The following is a 6,033-nucleotide window of genomic DNA, read 5'->3' on the forward strand; positions in this document are numbered from 1 at the left end:
TTACTTCTAGCCACCCCCAAGATTAAAAAATATATATAATTTTGATTCAGAATTTGAAACTATGATCTGAAAAATTTGTGCATCATACGAGTTGTACTCAATTAATTGTCTGTATTAATTGAATTTATGTTTTTTTATATAAATAAATAGATCCAAACACAAAAAAGAGCATCACTTTGACCCATTCATGTATATAAAATATGACCAATATTCATTACCTTAAAACCACTTAACTGACATTTACAACCCAATGATAAGTTATCAGGGTACTTTAGAGTGAGGGGCTTACAGTCATTAGATAGAGACATTTGTCTGCAGAGGTTAATAAAGCCTGGAAGACAAAGGGTCTTTCCATATCTTTCAAGTTTTCAGAGGTGTGAACATGCATGTTACAGTCTTTTGACTCGAGAATAGCATGGGTGTGAAGACACATTCACTGTTTTACTTTACAAAGTAGTGAAAATAAATCACAAAGTCATTCCTGTGAGAAACAGTCTGACATGATAAGCCTTTCTTATTCTCATCAAACTGTATATTGTCAGCAGTCTTTGCCTAAATGTACTGTAAATGTAACCTGACAAGATATTTTAATTGTCATCCTGGCTTCAAGAGCACTGAGGTCAAACAAATTATATTTTAAGAGACAATTGCTCAGGCTAGAGAGAAGAGCTGAGTGCAACACAATACTGTGGAGCCTGTCTGCGCTTCTCTGTGACTTGCACCATTGTTGGCTTGGCATGTTGGACTGATAGATGTGCTGGACATTCTGGCACTGTGCATTAAGTTTGTTCTAAAGTACACAGGACAAATTATGTAAATACACTGTTATTATATGCTGAATTTTAAGATATACATCAAGGCCTATATGAAAAAAAAAAAATAAAAAAAATATGTTTTCAAATGGTTTTGCTGCAGGACCCAGATTTTACATTGGTTTGCAACTTGATGTCCAATCAATATATACTAAAATTGTTTATGGAACAATAGCATTTGAAATTTATTGAAATAACATTGAAATGTATCGATATTACCACGAACTGCAACAATACACAAAATCATTAAGTGTTTGGATTGTTATTGTCTCTTGAATTTCATTTGTTTTCATGATCTCAGCAGACATTGTGGTCCACAAAAAACATGTTTATATTGTTATTGATGTAAGAACAACTGTTAACTCAAAAAGGGATGCTTCTTCAACTCTTCTTACTTGTCTGGGCTTCCTTTCATCACTTCTATTTCCCCTCTAGACTTGCTGGCTGCAGGTGTGAGAAATGGTTACTTCACAACCCTTCATGTCAGAGCTGTTTCTGTGGTTCCTGTGACGTGAGTGTCAGGGGTGTTAATGTTCCCACATAAGGCTACATTGTAAATTTAAATGACAGTACATGAGGGAGTGGCAGATCTGTGTTGTATTCTTTGAAGATGACTCCTTGATCAAGCATATTAAATTGTCACCTGGAATGAAGAATCAAGCATGTCCCTCTGGCAAAAAGTTCACTCTCTTCCATAACAAAAAAAAAAAAAATCCCTTGATTTACAAAGGATCAAGGTGGCAAAAAAGTAGAATATTGTACATTATTGAGAACTGTATACAGTATGTACATTTTAAATATTGCTCTAAAAGATGCAACATTGTCCTACTTAAATCGGAATTTATATGTTCCCCCCTTCAAATACTCATGTCCGTAGGCAGATTACATGAATTGGCAGGCCAACTCCTGTTCCACCATGTTGGCAGGTCACCCGTGGCCATTGGTAAGTCACATCCTGTGACCTCCCGCTACTGGAGGGCTGTCCCCTGCTGTCTTCTGCCAGTGGCGGGCTGACACCAACCAGGGAAAGATTGTGAATTAGGAAAACTCTCCTTCAGCATTAAGTAGTTTTGAGATTAGTGACAGACCAATATATCATCTTATTTGGTCATTTTGAGATTATCAGCATTTGCAGATAATGGTGCCTGCTTAATTGTCTAGTTACTGTAGTAGTGTGTCATTCTCAAAATCTACTGACAGCCTCGTCAATGAATAACAATTAGATTGAGGCACTTACAATGGAAATGAAAGGGGCCAATTTTTTGAAAGGTTTAAAGGCAGAAATGTGAAGCTTATAATTTTCTAAAAGCACTCACATTAATTCTTCTTTTAAAATTCGTGTGTGTCATTTGAGCTGTAAAGTTGTGAAATCGTCCTTTTTACAGTCGATTTAGGGTCTACAACGTTACGTCATCATAGCAAAGAAGTTGTAAAATTGGCTATAACTTTACACAGAAAGGTTAGTAAGCAATTTTATCATGCTAAAGTCATGTTAACATGCGTATTGTTTATATTTTGAGGCTATACTTTTGAAAGTCAGTATTTTAACATTCAAGGATTGTCCCCATTCACTTCCATTGTATGTGCTTTACTGCAAACCATATCTTCAGCATTGTGGCACAAATGCTTTCAATTATGCTTAACTTGTAATGAACCTGGAATATATTTTGTTACAATTTTAACATTATCAATGACACAGATTTGCTTACATTTGATTAGTGGTTTAGGAACAGTGTTAGGAAAAGGAATAGTAAGGCAGCAAGACAGCTGATTCCCATTCAGTCAGTTAAGATCAGTCAACATGAACACACCAGCGTGTAGAGTTATTACTGAGCTGTTGCAAACTCCTACATCTGTACGGTCATTATGATCAGTTTCATCATAAATTACAATATTGGAGTGTAATTGCTGCATATTATGACGGTGTATAGCATGTTAGTGCATTAGCACCATGAATGCAAAGGTAAACATAACAAATTACACACTACTGCATATATATTACTTTAAATCATCATCAAGTAGTTTAACAGTTTCTTTTACTGATCTCATGTGAATTCTAGTCATAGAAATAGTCATGAAATCATTGTTAACACATATTAATGTCATATTAATATTTTACATGTACTCTTGAGCGTCCTCATATTGAAATGTTCCTCTAAATGCTTCCTCCTGCAGCACAGCTGGTGTCTGAATGTTTGCAAACAGTATGCCATTGCTCAGCTGTTTCGAACTTCTTTTTACCTCTGAACGAACAACAAACAAGAACTAAGTGTGCACGGGCTGTTTCCCAAAAGCATTATAACTTTAGTACTTGAAAATGGTCATAGATGTATGAGTGCTGAGGAGTAATCGTAGAACCCTTAAGAGCATCGGAAGGACTTAAACTTATACAGACACATGCAGGACATTCACAATGACACTTTATTCAATTTAATACAGTTAATGTTGAGATTCTAACACTTTATGTAGTGGTATACAATGTGACCAAGATACTTTAATTTTTAATTATGTTTATTTATATTTAAATAGAATATAGTCTATATATCGGTCTGCTTATATCAACAGATATAAATCAATAAATTACACGGATTTGTGTGTAGGACCACATAGTTGGTACAAAGTGGTCGCAAAAATGTATTACAAATTAAATTCAGAGGGAACGGAGATGTTACATATTAGGGGAAAACTGTCTATCTTTGCTCATCTTCCCACCTTCCTCTTCTACAACCTCATCTTCCTCTCCGACACCCAAGTGCGCTGTTGCCACTTGCCAGCATCGCAGCATTGTTGTGCTGCATTGAGGTCACTTAGTAGCATTTTGGTATCAGGATGTCGACTTAGCTCTATTTACATGTTTCATCATCCTATATTGTGCACTTGTAATAGGCCTACTACCAACACGGTAAACTATTTTTATAGTCTTCAGTCACCCTGCGCTTGTACCTCGACACACAGATGAATTTATGTAAATGAAACATTGCAATTAAAAGCACATATGATGAACAAGGCAGTAATTGTTTAAAAACAATAGATCGTAGCCTACTGGACAAAATAAAACAAAACATTTAATTATGTAGTTAATTAGTTTGATTATTTAAGAGAATAACTTTTCCCAGTGCTGTAAATTACGTGTATTTTTAAAGTTATGCATCAAGCTTTAATAAAATTACAATGACGAGAGACACCCTACAGTCACATTTCAGCACTCACACTTAAGAGACACTTAAAGTGTGTCATTGCAAAGTGCAGTTTTGAGAAACAGGAAAAATGTGAAAAAGGAAAGAACGTTCATAACTTTACATGTAGAGGACGATCTTAAGAGCTAAGATCGATCATTATTGGAAAACGCAGCCCTGGACCTATTTTACTACAAAATCAAATGAAGCAAATAAGAAAATATATTTAGCGTAAAGAAAATAAAAAAAAAAATTTTTTTATGGCCATTAATTATTTTCATTACAGTTAGGCACATTTTACACCTCAGTTCTCATTAGCGCAATGCAAAAATAGCTGGTCATTATTATATTCTCATTATGGCAACATGAACAATATGTTGATATATTGTTTCAATTGTAAAGTATATACAGTTGAAGTCAGAAGTTTACATATAGGTTGAACTAATTTTTTAACCACTCCACAGATTTCATATTAGCAAACTATAGTTTTGGCAAGTCGTTTAGGACAGATTGTTTCATTTTTAATTGACTATATCACAATTCCAGTGGGAATTCCAGTTAACTCTGCCTTTAAACAGCTTGGAAACTTCCAGAAAATTATGTCAAGCCTTTAGACAAATAGCCAATTAGCTTCTGATAGGAGGTGTACTGAATTGGAGGTGTACCTGTGGATGTATTTTAAGGCCTACCTTCAAACTCAGTGCATCTTTGCTTGACATCATGAAAAATCAAAAGAAATCGCGGACCTCCACAAGTCTGGTTCATCCTTGGGAGCAATTTCCAAATGCCATGTTCTTCTGTACAAACAATAGTATGCAAGTATAAACAACATGGGACCACACAGCCATCATACCGCTCAGGAAGGAGACGCATTCTGTCTCCTAGAGATGAACGTAGTTTGGTGTGAAAAGTGCAAATTAATCCCGAACAACAGCAAAGGACCTTGTGAAGATGCTGGAGGAAACAGGTAGACAAGTATCTATATCCACAATAAAATGAGTCCTATATCGACATAAACTGAAAGGCTGCTCAGCAAGGAAGAAGACAATGCCAAAACCGCCATAAAAAAGCCAGACTACAGTTTGCAAGTGCACATGGGGATAAAGATCTTACTTTTTGGAAAAATTTCCTCTGTTCTGATGAAAAAAAAATTGAACTGTTTGGCCATAATGACCATCGTTATGTTTGGAGGAAAAAGGGTGAAGCTTACATACTGAAGAACACCATCCCAACTGTGAAGCATGGGGGTGGCAGCATCATGTTGTGGGGGTGCTTTGCTGCAGGAGGGACTGGTGCACTTTACAAAAAAGATGGCATCATGAGGAAGGAAAATTATGTGGATATATTGAAGCAACATCTCAAGACATCAGCCAGGAAGTTAAAGCTCGGTCGCAAATGGGTCTTCCAAATGGACAAATACCCCAAGCATTCCTCCAAAGTTGTGGCAAAATGGCTTAAGGACAACAAAGTCAAGGTATTGGAGTGGCCATCACAAAGCCCTGACCTCAATCCGATAGAAACTTTGTGGGCAGAACTGAAAAAGTGTGTGAGAGTAAGGAGGCCTACAAACCTGACTCAGTTACACCAGTTCTGTCTGGAGGAATGGGCCAAAATCCCAGCAATTATTATTCTGACATTTCACATTCTTAAAGTAGTGATCCTAACTGACCTAAGACAGGGAATGTTTTCTATGATTAAATGTCAGGAATTGTGAAAAAATTAGTTTAAATATATTTGGCTAAGGTGTATGTAAACTTCTGACTTCAACTGTATGTATATATACACCATATTAGTACTCCCAACTGCCTTTCATTTTCACTTGTTTTATTTTTATTTATTTTTTTATAATAATTGTACAACAGCATCTTTTTTTTACTTTAATACAATAAGAATGACTGTGTTACGGTAATGGGAATCCTCATTGACAACAATGGGAATAATGAAAGTAAAACATCTGGACATGTTGCTGTAATGAGCATTGCGGGGAAAATGAGCTCAAGTGTCCTGAAGATGAAGTCACAAAGCAAAAAATCATTATGGTCTCA

Source organism: Myxocyprinus asiaticus, chromosome 28 (genome assembly GCF_019703515.2).
Source record: "Myxocyprinus asiaticus isolate MX2 ecotype Aquarium Trade chromosome 28, UBuf_Myxa_2, whole genome shotgun sequence".
In the NCBI taxonomy this organism is placed as follows: domain Eukaryota; kingdom Metazoa; phylum Chordata; class Actinopteri; order Cypriniformes; family Catostomidae; genus Myxocyprinus; species Myxocyprinus asiaticus.